We start from the raw sequence: 15,136 nt of genomic DNA, 5'->3' as shown, positions 1-15,136 counted from the left end.
TGGAATATATTAATTGTATAAAATAATGTGTTTGATGTTTTTTATACACATTGGATCATTTTTTCTCCTTAACTAAAATATCTAAGACACCTTCCACCTCTATCTATTGGTGGTTTTTCTTTTTCTTTCTTTCTTTCTTTCTCTTTTTTTGATGTGGGGAAGACAGCCTCTATGTAGCCCTGAGTGTCCTGGTACTTGCTCTGCAGACCAGGCTGGCCTCAAACTCTGATAGATTCACTGCCTCTGCTTACTGAGTTCTGGGATTAACAGTATGGGCCACAATGCCCTGAAATGTTATTATTGTTGTTAGTTTACCTCTCTCAGAGGAGAGGAATCTGAGGTTAGTGAGTCTGGCTCACTGATGGACATCTAGGCTGATTCCACCTCTTGGCTGCTGTGAATAAGGCCACAGTCAACATGGGTGCTCAGGTAACTGTCTGGCCTTCTGATTTCAATGCTTCTAGATATATGCTGAGGGGTGGTAATTGTAATTTTACATTCTGAGGAATATCCAGACTGGTGTCTGTAGTCGTCGCACAATTTTCCATGTTCACTGATGCTGTATGAGTAACTTTCCCGCCGACCCTCACCAGCGTGTTTTCTTCCTCCCTACCTTGTATCCCTGCCTCCCTTCTTTCCTACCTTCACCCTCCCTCCCTCCCTCCCTTCCTTCTTTCTTTTTTTAGATTATCAGCTGGGTGTGGTGGCACATATATTTAATTACAGTGCCTGGAAGGCAGAGCTAGGAGAATTTGTACGAGTTCCATGTCGGCCAGAACTACAGTGAGTAGTTACACAGAACTCACCATATCTGTCTGCCTCTGGCTCCAGAAGGAGGGGATTAAAGGTGTCTACCACCACCACAAGCTGGGCAAGTTGGGTTTTCAAGGAGAGAGAATTAGAATGGGCCTTGTATCTCTAGTAATTGAGCAAAAAATAAAACCCTCACAGGTGTGCCCCATTGCTTGGGTTTTAGTTGATTCTATATGTAATCAAGTGGGCAATGAACAGTATCATTACATTTTTGCATAGGAGTGTTTGCCTGCATCTCTGTCTGTGCACCACATATGTGATGTGTCCAAGGAGGTCAGAAAGGGCATCAGATCCAATGCGCACAGAGTCATGGATGGTTCTGAGGCACTTGTAGGTGCTGGGAAGCAAACTGGGCTCCTCTGCAAGAGCAGCAAGTAGCTCACTTGGTAGGGTGTTTGCTTCTCTTGGGGGCCCCCGAATTTGATTATTTTCAACTATGTTAACATGAATGTCTGTGCAAAATGTGTGTGAGAGTACAGTGCATTTGGAGGCTGAAAAAGGCAGGCAGTAGGGGTCACGCACTATCAGGGCTGTGAACTGAACTCTGGGCCTCTACAAGGTTGGTAGGTATTGTTAAACACTGTTAAGCCATGTGTCCATCCCTTTCTTGTCTTTATTTGTATTTTCCTAATGGCTGGAGATGTTCAATACTTTTTTGATTACTGGTCACATACTTAATTTGATATGCCTGCTTCAGCCACCCTAATTCGGTGGTTACTGGCATGTGTCCACCATGCTCTGTCCACATTGGGATACTTAACTATAGAAGGGTCAGGATAGCTTGTGAGTAAATGTGCTGCCAATAAAGCTGATGACCTGACTTCAATCACTAGGACCCACATAGCAGAAGGGGAGACTCTATTCCTTGATCTTGTGTTCTGATCTCTACATGTGTGCTGTGGTTCATGAATAGACATGGAAAATAAACATATGAGCGTACCTTAGGAATTAAAGAAAAATACGTCATGGCATGGTGTTACAGACCTTTCTGCCCAACACAGGACCTCTGAGTTCGAGGCTAGCCTTGTAGAGGAATTTTGTTGTTGTTTTTCTGACATGGTTTCTCTGTGTAGCCTTGACTGTCCTGGATTCTTTTTGTAGACCAGGTTGGTGTTGGACTCACAAGGTCTACCTGCCTCTGCCTCCCTGAGTACTGGGATTACAGGCATGTGCCACCTGCAGGCCCTTAGAGAGGAATATAGGCCCAGCAAAAAGAGTGCTCTAGAAGAGGATCATGACAAAAGACCTAGATCAGTGTCAATCTCCTGGAACACAGATATGTGTTTAATACACATCTTTGATCCATCTGTCTTGAATTCAGTACACACCTTTGATTCCAAACACTGAGGTCGATTGAGGGACAGTGAAAGTGACAGATCAGAGAAAGATTTGACACAACGAGTCAAAGATAGACTATGAGCAATTCTCACAAGAACACAGAGCAACATGTGAGAGAATAAGGGAGTCTGGAAGAGTTCCGGAAGGTATTACAGTAGAGCTCCTGTGTACAGTAGAGTTTGGTGTAGTTGAGTGCGGCGGACATCAGAGGCAGTTTTTCCAAGCAGAGCAGTATAGTGATAAGCAGAGAGAAGCCAGATTGAATCCCTGAGCTAGCAGAGGCCTTTTGAGCCAGAACAGCTGAATGGAATCAGCCAGCCAGTGTTCAGAGAGAAGCAGAAAGTGTGAGCTTATTCAGCAGTAAGTCTCAGAGGCTGAAAACATTGTAGGTTTAGCTTAGCAAATGGAGGGTGAAAGCTGCAGCCTTCAAGGTCAGGGTATGCAGAAGATGACATTGTTTGGAGGCTAGAAGCCTCCCGCCTAGGCTTGGGATAGTCAGATAAAAACTCTCTTGGCTCAGCCCAGGGCATGTGCTCATAAAGCTTGGGTATAGCTCTCATCTCATGCCCACATCTCAGGAGATAAAAACAACCTTTCCAAGCCTGCTCTACAGAGAGAGAGAGAGTTCTGGAACAGGCAAGGCTACACAGAGAAACCCTGTGAAGTCATGAAAAAGAAAACAACATCATCACAAATTTTAAATGTTAAGGTGGTGGCTATGCTTTAGATTTGGGTAGTAAACAATTTAGGAATGAAAGTGCTCTTGCCTCTTCCCTCAACAGGACAGCCACAACATAATCAGACATTCTCTGTCATAGTAAGTGATGAACAAACCCAGGCATCGCAACGTGCCTTCCTCAGAACCATGTTTCCAGAACAGCAGGAAATCCAGGAATTGGCTTCAAGACTCCAGCTTGATGTCACCATGGTGGAGGTTTGTGTATGGAGTGTCTCTCAGGGTCATGACCTAGTCCAAGGTTTCTTGTGGGCTTTGTTTTGTTCTGGTCATTTAATTTGTAAAAATGATTCATGTGCATGTGTGCACATCTCCTTCTCTGTATGTGCAACAAACATACCTGGTGCCTGAGAATGCTACAGGAGGCTGTTGTTTCCCCTGGAGGCAGAGTTGCAGGCGGTGGATTCTAAGAATGAATCTGGGTTTTCTGTGAGAACAGCAAGTGTGCTTAACCACCAAGCCATCTCTTGAGTTCCACCCCCTTTTGCTTTCATGAGAGAACACCTGACATGTCTAAGGCTACTCTTTTCTTTTTTTGAGACAGAGTTTCTCTGTGTAGATTTGGTTGTCTTGTGATTCATTCTGTAGACAGGGATGGCCTCATATTTATAGTGTTACTTCTTCCTCTAGGGTCTCGGTGCTTGGATTAATGGTGAGCGCTGTTGTTCCTTGCACTGTGTTTTCTTTAAACACTTCCGGTTTACTGACAGAGGTATTGTTCAGGAATGGATTCTACAAAGGAATGGGTGGTTTATTTTCATAACCACTCACTTTTTGAGATAAATTAAGGCTCCCTAGAGGATTATAAATACAAGATCTCCATTGTAAATGTTGGCCTGGCTCTAAGCTCACAGGGCTAAATGGCACTTTTTCTTCCTTCTTTCCTGTCTTTTTTCTTCCTTTTTATGTTTTTTTTTTTTACTTCTCTCTTTTTAAAAAAATGTTATTAATTTATTCATATTACATCTCAATGGTTATCCCCTCCCTTATATCCTCCCATTCCTCCCTCCCTCCCATTTCCCCTTACTCCCCTCCCCTATGACTGCGACTGAGGGAGACTTCCTCCCCCTGTATATGCTCATAGGGTATCAAGTCTCTTCTTCGTAGCCTGCTATCCTTCCTCTGAGTACCACCAGGTCTCCCCATTCAGGGGACTTGGTCAAATGTGAGACACCAGAGTACGTGTGAAAGTCAGACTCCACTCTCCACTCAACTGTGGAGAATGTTCTGTCCATTGCCTAGATCTGGGTAGGGGTTTAAAGTTTACTGCCTGTATTGTCCTTGGCTGGTGCCATAGTTTGCTAGGGACCCCTTGGCCCAAATCTGCCTATCATAATGTTCTTCGTGTAGGTTTCTAGGATGCTCTGGATCCTTAAACTTTTCCATTCTCCCATCCTTCTCTCATCTAGAGTCCCAGTAGGATGTCCTCCCCTCTGTTTCAGTTTCCTGGTTAGTGAAGACTTTCATGGGACATGCCCCTTGTGCTAGAATGCAGATATAAGTGAGTATATACCATTTGACTCTTTCTGCTTCTGGGCTAACTCACTCATTATGATCATTTCTAGTTCAATCCATTTGCCCACAAATTTCGGGAATTCCTTGTTTTTAATAGCTGAGTAGTATTCCGTAGTGAAATGTAGCACAGTTTCTTTATCCATTCTTCTACTGAGGAACACTTAGGCTATTTTCATGTTCTGGCTATTATGAATAAGGCTGCTATGAACATGGTTGAGCAATTTTTCTAGTTGTGTGCTGGAGCATCTTCTGGGTATATTCCAAGGAGTGGAATAGCTGGGTCTTGCGGAAGCCCTATTCCCAGGCTTCCCAGATAGATTTCCAAAGTGGCTGTACTAGTTTGCATTCCCACCAGCAATGAAGGAGTGTTACTCTCTCTCCACATCCTTGCCAGCATGTGGTGTTGCTTGAATTTTTGATCTTAGTCATTCTGATGGGTGTAAGATGGAATCTCACAGTTGTTTTGATTTGCATTTCCCTGATAACTAAGGAGGTTGAACATTTCTTTAAGTGTTTCTCAGCCATTTGATAGTCCTCTGTTGAGAATTCTGTTTAGTTCTGAGCCCCATTTCTCAATTGGGTTATTCGGTTTGGTGGTGTTTAATTTCTTGAGTTCTTTATATATTTTGGATATTAGACCTATGTCAGATGTAGGGTTGGTGAAGATCTTATTCCAGTCTGTAGGGTGTCGCTTTGTTCTCTTGACAGTGTCTCCTGCCTTACAGAAGCTTCTCAGCTTCATGAGGTCCCATTTATTAATTGTTGACCTCAAGGCCTGGGCCGTTGGTGTTCTGTTCAGGAAGTTGTATCCTGTGCCAATGTGTTCCAGGCTCTTCCCCACTTTTTCTTCTATCTGACTTAGTGTCTCTGGTTTTATGTTGAGGTCTCTAATCCACTTGGATTTGAGTTTTGTGCAAGGTGACAAATATGGGTCCAGTTGCGTTTTTTTACACATAGACATCCAGTTAGACCAGCACCATTTGTTGAAGTTGCTGTCCTTTTTCCATTGAATGGATTTGGCTTCTTTGTCAAAAATCAAGTGACCATGTGTGTGCAGATTCATATCTGGGTCTTCGATTCGATTCCACTAATCAACCAGCCTGTTGCTATGCCAGTACGATGCTGTTGTAATTGCTGTTGCTTTATAGTACAGCTTGAGACCAGGTATGGAGATTCCTCCGGAGGATCTTTTATTGTACAAGATTGTTTTAGCTATTCTGGGTTTTTTGTTTTTCCATATGAAGTTCAGAATAGAACGTTCAGTTTCTTTAAAAAATTGTGTAGGTATTTTGATAGGGATTGCATTGAATCTGTAAATTGCTTTTGGTAAGATGGCCATTTTTACTATGTTAATTCTCCCGATCCATGAGCAAGGAAGATCATGCCATCTTCTCATGTCTTCTTCAATCTCTTTCTTTAGAGTTTTGAAATTTTTTTCAAACAAGTCCTTCACTTGCTTGGTTAGAGTAACTCCTAAATATTTTATAATGCTTGTGGCAAACATGAAGGGTGTGGTTTTCCTAATTTCTTCCTCTGCAAGCTTGTCATTCGTGTATAGGAAGGCTACAGACTTTTTGGGGTTAATTTTGTATCCAGCCAATTTGCTGAAGGTGTTTATCAGCTGTAGGAGTTCCCTGGTGGAATTTTGAGGGTCACTTATGTAGACTATCATATCATCTGCAAATAGGGATAATTTGACTTCCTCCTTTCCCATTTGGATACCCGTGAGCTCCTTTTGTTGTCTTATTGCCCTGGCTAGAACTTCAAGTACTATATTGAAGAGGTATGGAGAGAGTGGGCAGCCTTGCCTTGTTCCTGATTTTAGAGGAATTTCCTTGAGTATCTCATCATTTAATTTGATTTTGGCTATTGGCTTGCTGTATATAACCTTTATTATGTTGAGGAAAGTGCCTTGTATCTGCAATCTCTCCAAAACTTTAAGCATGAATGGGTGTTGCATTTTATCAAATGCTTTCTCTGCATCTAAAGAGAGGATCATGTGGTTTTTTTTATTTTCAGTTTGTTTATATGGTGGATTACATTGATGGATTTCCATATATTAAACCATCCCTGCATGCCTGGAATGAAGCCTACCTGGTCATAGTGAATGATATCTCTGATGTGTTCTTATATTCATTTTGCAAGTATTTTATTCAGTATTTTTGCATCAATGTTCATAAGAGAAATTGATCTGAAATTCTCTTTCTTTGTTGGGTCTTTGTGAGGTTTAGGTATCAATGTGACTATGGCATCATAAAATGAATTTGGTAATGTTCCATCCATTTCTATCTTTTGGGGTAGCTGGAAGAGTATCGGTATTAGCTCATCCTTGAAGGTCTGGTAGAATTCTGCACTGAAACCATCTGGCCCTGGGCTTTTTTTGGTTTGGAGACTATTGATGATTGCTTCTATTTCTGTAGGGGAAATGGGACTATTTAGCTTGCTTATCTGTTCTTCACTCAATTTTGGCAAGTAAAATTGATCAAGAAAATTGTCCATTTCCCTTAGATTTTCAATTTTTGTGGCATATATGTCTTCAAAGTAGGATCTTATGATTCTTTATATTTCTTCAGTGTCTGTTGTTATGTGTCCCTTTTCATTTCTGATTTTGTTGATTTCAATACTGTCTCTCTGCCTTTTAGTTAGTTTGGCAAATGGTCTGTCTATCTTGTTGATTTTCTCAAAGAACCAGCTCTTGATTTTGTTGATTCTTTGGACTGTTTTCTTAGTTTCTAATTTGTTAATTTCAGCCCTGAGTTTGATTATTTCCAGGCGTCTACTCCTTTTGGGTGTTTCAGCTTCTTTTTATTTCTAGGGCTTCCAGTTGTGTCGTTAAAATGCTTATGTGCAGTGTTTCCAATTTCTTTTTAAAGGCACTTAGTGCTATGAATTTTCCTCTTAGCACTGCTTTCAATGTATTCCACAAATTTGGGTATGTTGTTCCTTCATTTTCAAGGAATTTCAGGAACTCCTTGATTTCTTTATTTCTTCCCTGACCTAGGTGTAATTTAGCAGAGAGTTGTTTAGTTTCCACATAGTTGTAGGCTTTATGTTATTTCTGTTGTTGTTGAATTGCAGCCTAAGAGCATGGTGATCTGATAGGATACAAGGTATTATTTCAATCCTCTTGTATCTGTTGAGGCTTGCTTTGTGACCTACAATGTGATCAATTTTACAGAAAGTTCCATGGGGTGCAGAGAGGAAGGTATATTCCTTCTTGTTTGGGTGAAAGGTTCTATAGATATCTGTTAGATCCATTTGATTCATGGCATTGGTTAATGATGTTATTTCTCGGCTTAGTTTCTGCATCAATGACCTATCCTTCAGTGAGAGTGAGGTGTTAAAGTCTCCCACTGTTATTGTGTAGCGATCGATGTGTGGTTTAGGCTTCACTAGCAGATGTTTTACGATTGTGAGTGCCCTTGTATTGGGAGCATAGATGTTCAGAATTGTGATGTCGCCTTGGTTTACTTTACCTTTGATGAGTATGAAGTGTCCTTCCTCATCCCTTTTGATTAATTTTGGTTGAAAGTCTATTTTGTTCGATACTAAAATGGTTACGCCTGCTTGCTTCTTGTGACCGTTTGCTTGGAATATTTTTTTCCAACCTTTTACCCTGAGGTAATGCCTATCATTATGGGTGAGATGTGTTTCTTGGATGCAGAAGAATGTTGGATCTTGTTTATGCATCCATTCAGTTAGCCTGTGTGTTTTTATTGGAGAATTGAGACCATTGATGTTGAGAGATATTAATGACCAGTGACTGTTAAGAGTCTTAATTTTGATGTTGGTTCCAGTCGAGCATTTGTGTAGTTGTGTTTTTGCCATGGTATAATTATCTATTTCCTGTGTAGTTTTGGTCGTAGCTTGTCCGTTTGGGATGGAGTTTTCCTTCTACTACCCTCTGTAAAGCTGGATTTGTGGATAGGTACTGTTTGAATTTGTTTTTGTCATGGAATATTTTGTTTTCTCCATCAATGGTTATTGATAGTTTTGCTGGGTAAAGTAGTCTGACCTGGCACCTGTGGTCTCTTAAGGTTTGCAAAATCTCTGTCCAGGCCCTTCTGGCTTTTATGGTCTCTACTGAGAAGTCGGGTGTAATTCTGATAGGTTTGCCATTAAATGTTATTTGGCCCTTTTCCCTTGCAGCTTTTAATATTTTTTCTTTGTTCTGCATGTTTTGTGTTTTGATTATTATGTGATGGAAAGTTTTTTTTTTTCTGGTCTATTGTATTTGGTGTTCTGTAGGTCTTTTGTATGTTTATAGGAATCTCTTTCTTTAGATTGGGGAAATTTTCTTCTATGATTTTGTTGAGAATACTTTCTGGGCTTTGGAGTCTGATATCTTCTCTTTCTTCAATGCCTATTATCCTCAGATTTCTTCTTTTCATGTTGTCCTTGATTTCTTGGATGTTTTGTATCAGGATTTTTCATGATTTAGCATTTTCTTTAATGGTTGCTTCAAGATCTGTGATTGTATCTTCTAGACCTGAGATTCATCCTTTCATCTCTTGGATTCTGTTAGAAAAGCTCACCTCTGTGTTGCTCGCCTTCTTCTCTGAGGTCTCATGTTCTCGTTTTTCTTCTGTCTGTTTATCATTGAATCCATTTTCATATTCAGATCTTTAACTGACTTTTTGATTCCTTTCATCTGATTGTTTGTATATTCCTGAAAATTTTCCAGATCCACTCTATGTGCTTCTTTTATGTCTCTCACCTGTTTGTCTGCGTCTTCCTGCATTTGATTACGAATTTTATTTGTTTCCTTCATTACCATCCTCATTACTAAGGATTTGAGGCCATTTTCTTGTATTTCCGTTGTATTTGAGTTCTCTGGGTTGTTTTCTGTGGGATAACTGGAAACTGGAGATGCCATGTTGTTTTTTTTGTTTTTTTGTTTTTGTTTTTGTTTTTTGCGTATGCTTTTTCCGCTGTCCTTTAGACATCTTGTCGTCTTTGTTTTTGTTGGGTCACTTCCAGCATTGGATGGAGGGAGTCTGATGATAGATTCACTTGTTTTCTCAAGATTTCCCTAGGCTGGGAGCTCTAATGCTTCACTGGTGTGGATGTTAGGAGGTTAGCCCTGTTGTTTTGGACTCTCCCAGCCAGTGATCTTCAGCCCCCCTGTGCTGTGGATCCTGATATTGTTCTGGGTCTCTGAATGAGCGTTGTGTCAGGCCAAGGTATCCACAGCCTTCTGAGTCTCCTGCCAAGTTCAGCCAGGAACACTAGGCCCGAACCACGGGCCGAACTCAGCTAGATTCTCAGGGCCTGAACCATCTGCTGAGCTCAGCTAGGGATTCTGGGCCCAAAAATGCACACAGGGTCCAGCCAGAATTTTTGGGCTGGGACTACGCACCAAGCTCAGCTAGGGCCTTTTGGCCCAAAGTGCGTGCCATGGTCAGTTATTGACTCAGGGCCCGAACTGTCCACCAATCTCAGCCAGGAATTCTGGATTCAAACTGCACACTGTGTCTAACCAGAGTCTTAGAGCTGGTGGAACTGAGTGCTCTGCCCAGCCTGTGTAACAGCAGGAGAACTGCGGCTGCACTGAGCCAGCACGGGTGGTGGAACCGAGCGCTCAGTCCAGCCTGCGTCACAGCAGGAGAACTCCGGCTGCGCTGAGTCAGCGCTGGTGTTGGAACTGAGTGCTCCGCCCAGGCTGCGTCACAGCAAGAGAACTGCGGCTCTGCTGAGTTATTGACGGTGGTAGAACTGAGTGCTCCACCCAGACTGCATAACTGCAGGGGAGCTGCCCCTGAGCTGAGGTGGTGCCTAGGGTGGAACTGAGTGCTCCACCAAGCCTGCGCCACAGCCGGAGAACAGCGGCTCCGCTGAGTTAGTGCCAATGGTGGAACCAAGTGCTCCGCCCAGACTGTGTCACCGCAGGGGAGCTGCCGCTGAGCTGAAGTGGTGCCTACAGTGGAACTGAGCACTCCACTAAGCCTGCGCCACAGCAGGGGAGCTGTGGCTGTGCTGACTTAGTGCCTCGGGCAGAATTGCTTGCTGAGCTGGGCCAGAACCTGGGACTCTGGGGCCGAACTGTCCGCTGAGTCCAGTCTGGGTCCGAAGGCACCACACGACCCAAATCCTGCCCAGAGTCCCCTCTTCCACAGCAACTCCCACCAACCACCACACCAATCGCCTTCACCGGAAGGCTATGAGCTGCAAACCTCAGCCACCACCGCCACTGGTGCCGCTGGTGCTGCTGGTGCTGCCGGTGCTGCCGCCTCTGCCGCTGCCGCTCTGATCAGAGAAAATCCACGCTTCTCCCATGTGCAGGGGCACACAGGTCCTCCGCACCCTGGTCCCTCCGAACTGTGGAGCACTCCGCTGCCGTGGTGTTGGGTTCTCGGTGTTCCTGGGTCAGAAATCTGTGCAATTCCCTGAACTATTCACTGGAGCCTTCAAACATGGTCCACACTGCTCGCTGCCATCTTGGATCCTCCTCTTCCTTTATTTCTTCCATGACCCACGTGTCATTAAGTATAAGTTGTTTAGTTTCCACGTAGGAGTACACTTTTTGTTATTTCTGTTGTTGTTGAAGTCCAGCCTTAGACCATGGTGATCTGATAAGATACAAGGTATTATTTCTATCTTCTTGTATCTGTTGCAGCTTGCTTCGTGACCTACTATGTGATCAATTTTAGAGAACGTTCGATGAGGTGCTGAGAAAAAGGTATTATCCTTTGCGTTTGGGTGAAAAGTTCTGTAGATACATGTTAGATCCATTTGATTCATGACATTGGTTAATCAAGTTATTTCCCAGCTTAGTTTTTAATTCAAAGATCTATCCTTGAGTGAAAGTGGGGTGTTGAAGTCTCCTACTATTAATGTGTGAATATTGATGAGTGGCTCAAGCTTTGTTAATAGCTCTTACAAATGTGGGAGCCATTGTATTAGGAGCATAGATGTTCGAAATTGTGATGTCTTCTTGGTTGACTTTACCTTTGATGAGTACGAAGTGTCTTTCCTCATCCCTTTAGATTAATTTTGGTTGAAAGTCTATTTTATTAGATATTGGAATAGCTACCCCAGCTTGCTTCTTGTGACTATATGCTTGAAATGTTTTCCCCCAACCTTTTACTCTGAGGCAATGCCTGTCCTTGTGGTTGAGATGTGTTTCTTGAATGCAGAAGAATGTTGGGTCATGTTTATGCATCCACTCAGTTAGTCTGCGTCTTTTTATTGGAGAATTGAGACCATTGACACTGAGAGATATTAATGACCAGTGACTGCTAAGTCCCTTCATTTTTGCTATTTGGTACAGTCAAGATTTTGTGGGGTTGTGATTTTGCGATGGTGTAGTTATCTATTTCCTATGTAGTTTTGGTTGTAGTTTGACCCTTTGGGGTGGTGTTTTCCTTCTAGTAACTTCTGCAAAGCTGGATTTGTGGCTAGGTACTGTTTGAATTTATTTTTGTCATGGAATATCTTGTTTTTTCCATCAATGGTTATTGGTAGTTTCGCTGGATATAGTAGTCTTGCCCGGCATCTGTGTTCTCTTAGGGTTTGCAAGACCTCTGTCCAGGCCCTTCTGGCTCTCATGGTTTCTCATGAGAAGTCAGATAGGTTTGCCATCATATATTATTTGGCCTTCTTCTCTTGCTGCTTTTAATATTTTTTCCTTGTTCTGTATGTTTTGTGTTTTTATTATTATGTGGCGGGAAGATTTTCTTTTCTGGTCTATTCTATTTGGTGTTCTGTAGGCCTCTTGTATGCTCATATGCATCTCCTTCTTCTAATCGGGGAAATTTTCTTCTATGATTCTGTTGAAGATATTTTCTGGGCTGTGGAGTCGGTTGTCCTCTCTTCAATACCTATTAGTCTCAAGTTTCATCTTTTCATGGTGTCTTTGATTTCTTGGATGTTCTGTGTCAGGAACTTTTCAGATTTAGCATTTTCTTTGGTGGTTGTTTCAAGTTCTATGAGTGTATCTTCAAGTCCTGATATTCATTCCTCCATTTCCTGCATTCTGTTAGATAAGGTCACCTTTGAGATGCTTGCTTTCTTTTCTGATGCCTCTCGATCACATTTTTCTTCTGTGTGTTCCTTTATCATAGCTTCCATTTTTATCTTCAGGTCTTGAACTGTTTTGATGATTTCCTTCATCTGGTTATTTGTATTGCTCTGAAATTCTTCAAGTGCCTCTTTATATGACTCTTTTAAATCTTCAGCCCTCTTGTTTGCCTCCTCCTGCAGTTGTTTACAGATTTTGTTTCCTCCATTGTCATCTTCCTTACTAAGGACTTGAGGTCATTTTCTTGTATATCAATTGTTGTTGGGTTCTCCAGGTTGTTTTTATTGGGATTGCTGGGATCTGGAGATGCCAAACTGTTTTGGTTTTTGTTAGCGTTCTTTCACTGTCCTCTTGTCATTTTGGTGACTCTGATGTTGGGAGGTAGTTTGTAGTGACCTTCCCTGATTGAGAGTGGATAGTTGATGACTGATTATAGGTCAAGTGCTCTTGCCTGTGGGGATCAGGGAATATTTCCATGGAACAGGCAGGTGATCCGGTTTCCACTCCTGGAGATTTTTCTCTACAACGTAGTCTCCAGGCTGAGTCAGGCAAAGTAGGTTTCTGTTTGGACCCTTTCATCTTACTGCTGTAATTCAGATCAGCAGTTTTGGGATCTAGATTAAGGTAAGCACACAAGCTCTCTTGTTGTATTGGTTGGTCCCAGCTGCCTGTCCTTCCTGTCACTTTGTAGCCAAGACCCCAGGTGGATCAGATCTTCTGGGCTGTAGCTGTCTTTTAGCTCTGCCTCTATACTCTGTAGAAGTGTCCAGCCTTCCCCAGGAATTTGGGAGTTCTTGCCGAGTCTGCAGGAGCTGACCCAGCTAGGTTCTGTTTTTTGGAGAGTGCAGGATCAGTGCCTGGCAGGCCTGAGACAATATGGTTTCAGGTCACTGGCAGTATCCAAGGAGGCAGAAATTTCCACACCCCTGCAAGCTGGGATGTTCAGAGATCTCTCTAGGTCAGCTATTCGCCACTGCAAGCATGACCCACATCTCCCGATATTGTGGGAGGACCTGCCGTGTCTGCAAGAGTTGACCCAGCTAGGTTCTGCCTTTTGGGGAGTGCCAGCTCAGTGCCCGGTGGCTGAGTGGCTGGAGACAATACAGATTCAGACCGCTGGTATCTTTCTGCCAGTGAAATCCAGGATGCTCCCAGATCACTTTAGGTCAGCAATTAGACACTGTAAGCAAGACCCATGTCTCCCAACATCGTGGGAGGTCCCGCTGGGCCTGTGGGAGCACTCCAAGTTGGTTTCTAACTGCCCCTGTTTGCAGGGTCAGTCCATTGTGTCTGGCTTTAGATTGGGCCCAGGACAGTCTGCGAGCTGAACGCCCACTCTAGCTGTTTTTGGTGAGTCCCGCCACCTATGTCTCCACTCGGCCTAGGCGGGTGACCTCCGCAGTTTGGCATGGTGTGGATGGAGGGATCCAAGGGCAATTTCACCCTATTCCCTGAGACTCCTCAGGCTGGGGGCTCCAGAACCCCCCCTCAAACAGCAAGTTTGGATTTTATATGCCGGCTGCAGCTTGCATGTGGATTCCATTCCAGAGTTTGGGGAGTGAGTTTAGCACCACCGGGCTGTTGCTTTTCCCGTGTTAGACCCACCAGTGGTCTGCAGAGTTTGGGGCCCCACTCACCTACAGTTCTCAAGATCCAGCAGTCTGTGTGTCCCTGGTCTCCTCGGAGTAGATCAGATACGGTGCATACTGGTTGACACCATCTTGGAATCCCACCTAGCATTTTGACTTGTCTCCTTTTCCAGCCCTTTTATCCTCTCAACATATGAAATATTTTTAATCCTTTACTTTGTAACTAACTGTAGATAATCCATAAAAATTGGGAAAGTGGAACCTGGCAACTTCTTCACCAAGGGGTACAAAAAGAAAGAGAGGAATCAGGGGAGGAGACAGGGCAAAACAGGAGAGCGTGTCCTGTGGGAAAGGCAGGCGTATTGCAATAGTTGAGCCTTCTGTGGGGGAAGCCATATTTAATATGCGAACTCTGGGCAAGGCCTCAAACCTCTTTCATTTTGTCTCAGCACTACTGAAGCCTGAGGCCTGTCCTAAACGCTCCTCTGCTCTACAGAAGCACACAGTTGCTTCATTTAGCATAGCAGTTCTCAGCCTTTGGGTCTTAACTTCTTTAGGGCTGCAACAATGCTGTCACAGGGGTCACCTAATACCATCAGGAAATATGGATATTTACAGTAGTAAAATTAATTCTGAAGTAGAAAGCAAAATTATTTTATGGTTGGGAGGGTCACCACAGCAATAGGGATTTCTTTTGTCTTTTGTTGGTTGGTTCGTTGGTTTTGGGAGACAAGGTTTCTCTGTGTAGCCTTGGCTGTTCTGGGACACACTCTGTAGATAATAGTGACCTCAAATTCAGAGAACTGCCTATCACTGACACCAGAGTGCTGGGACTAAAGGCTTGCCTCATCACAGCCAGCAAGGAATTGCACTATAGCATTAGCAAGGTCCTGCTCTAGTGAGTGTGATGGAAGGGCTACTGTGGTCACTATAATGCAAAGGAGACTAAGGGACATTATAGATAACCACTGGGAATAGGGACATGTGTCACATGTCACTAATCTCAAGGGTGTGGGAACCCCTCATTCTGTTTGTGGGTGAGTTTTCTTGATATGAGATTATGGGGAGTGTCCCTTGCACACCACTCTTTGAAAGCAAGGATGAGCATGAATGTCCACCCCCTTT

This window comes from Acomys russatus, chromosome 3, assembly GCF_903995435.1.
Source record: "Acomys russatus chromosome 3, mAcoRus1.1, whole genome shotgun sequence".
In the NCBI taxonomy this organism is placed as follows: Eukaryota; Metazoa; Chordata; class Mammalia; order Rodentia; family Muridae; genus Acomys; species Acomys russatus.
The sequence above is the reverse complement of the archived record's forward strand: the minus strand, read 5'-3'. Positions refer to the sequence as shown.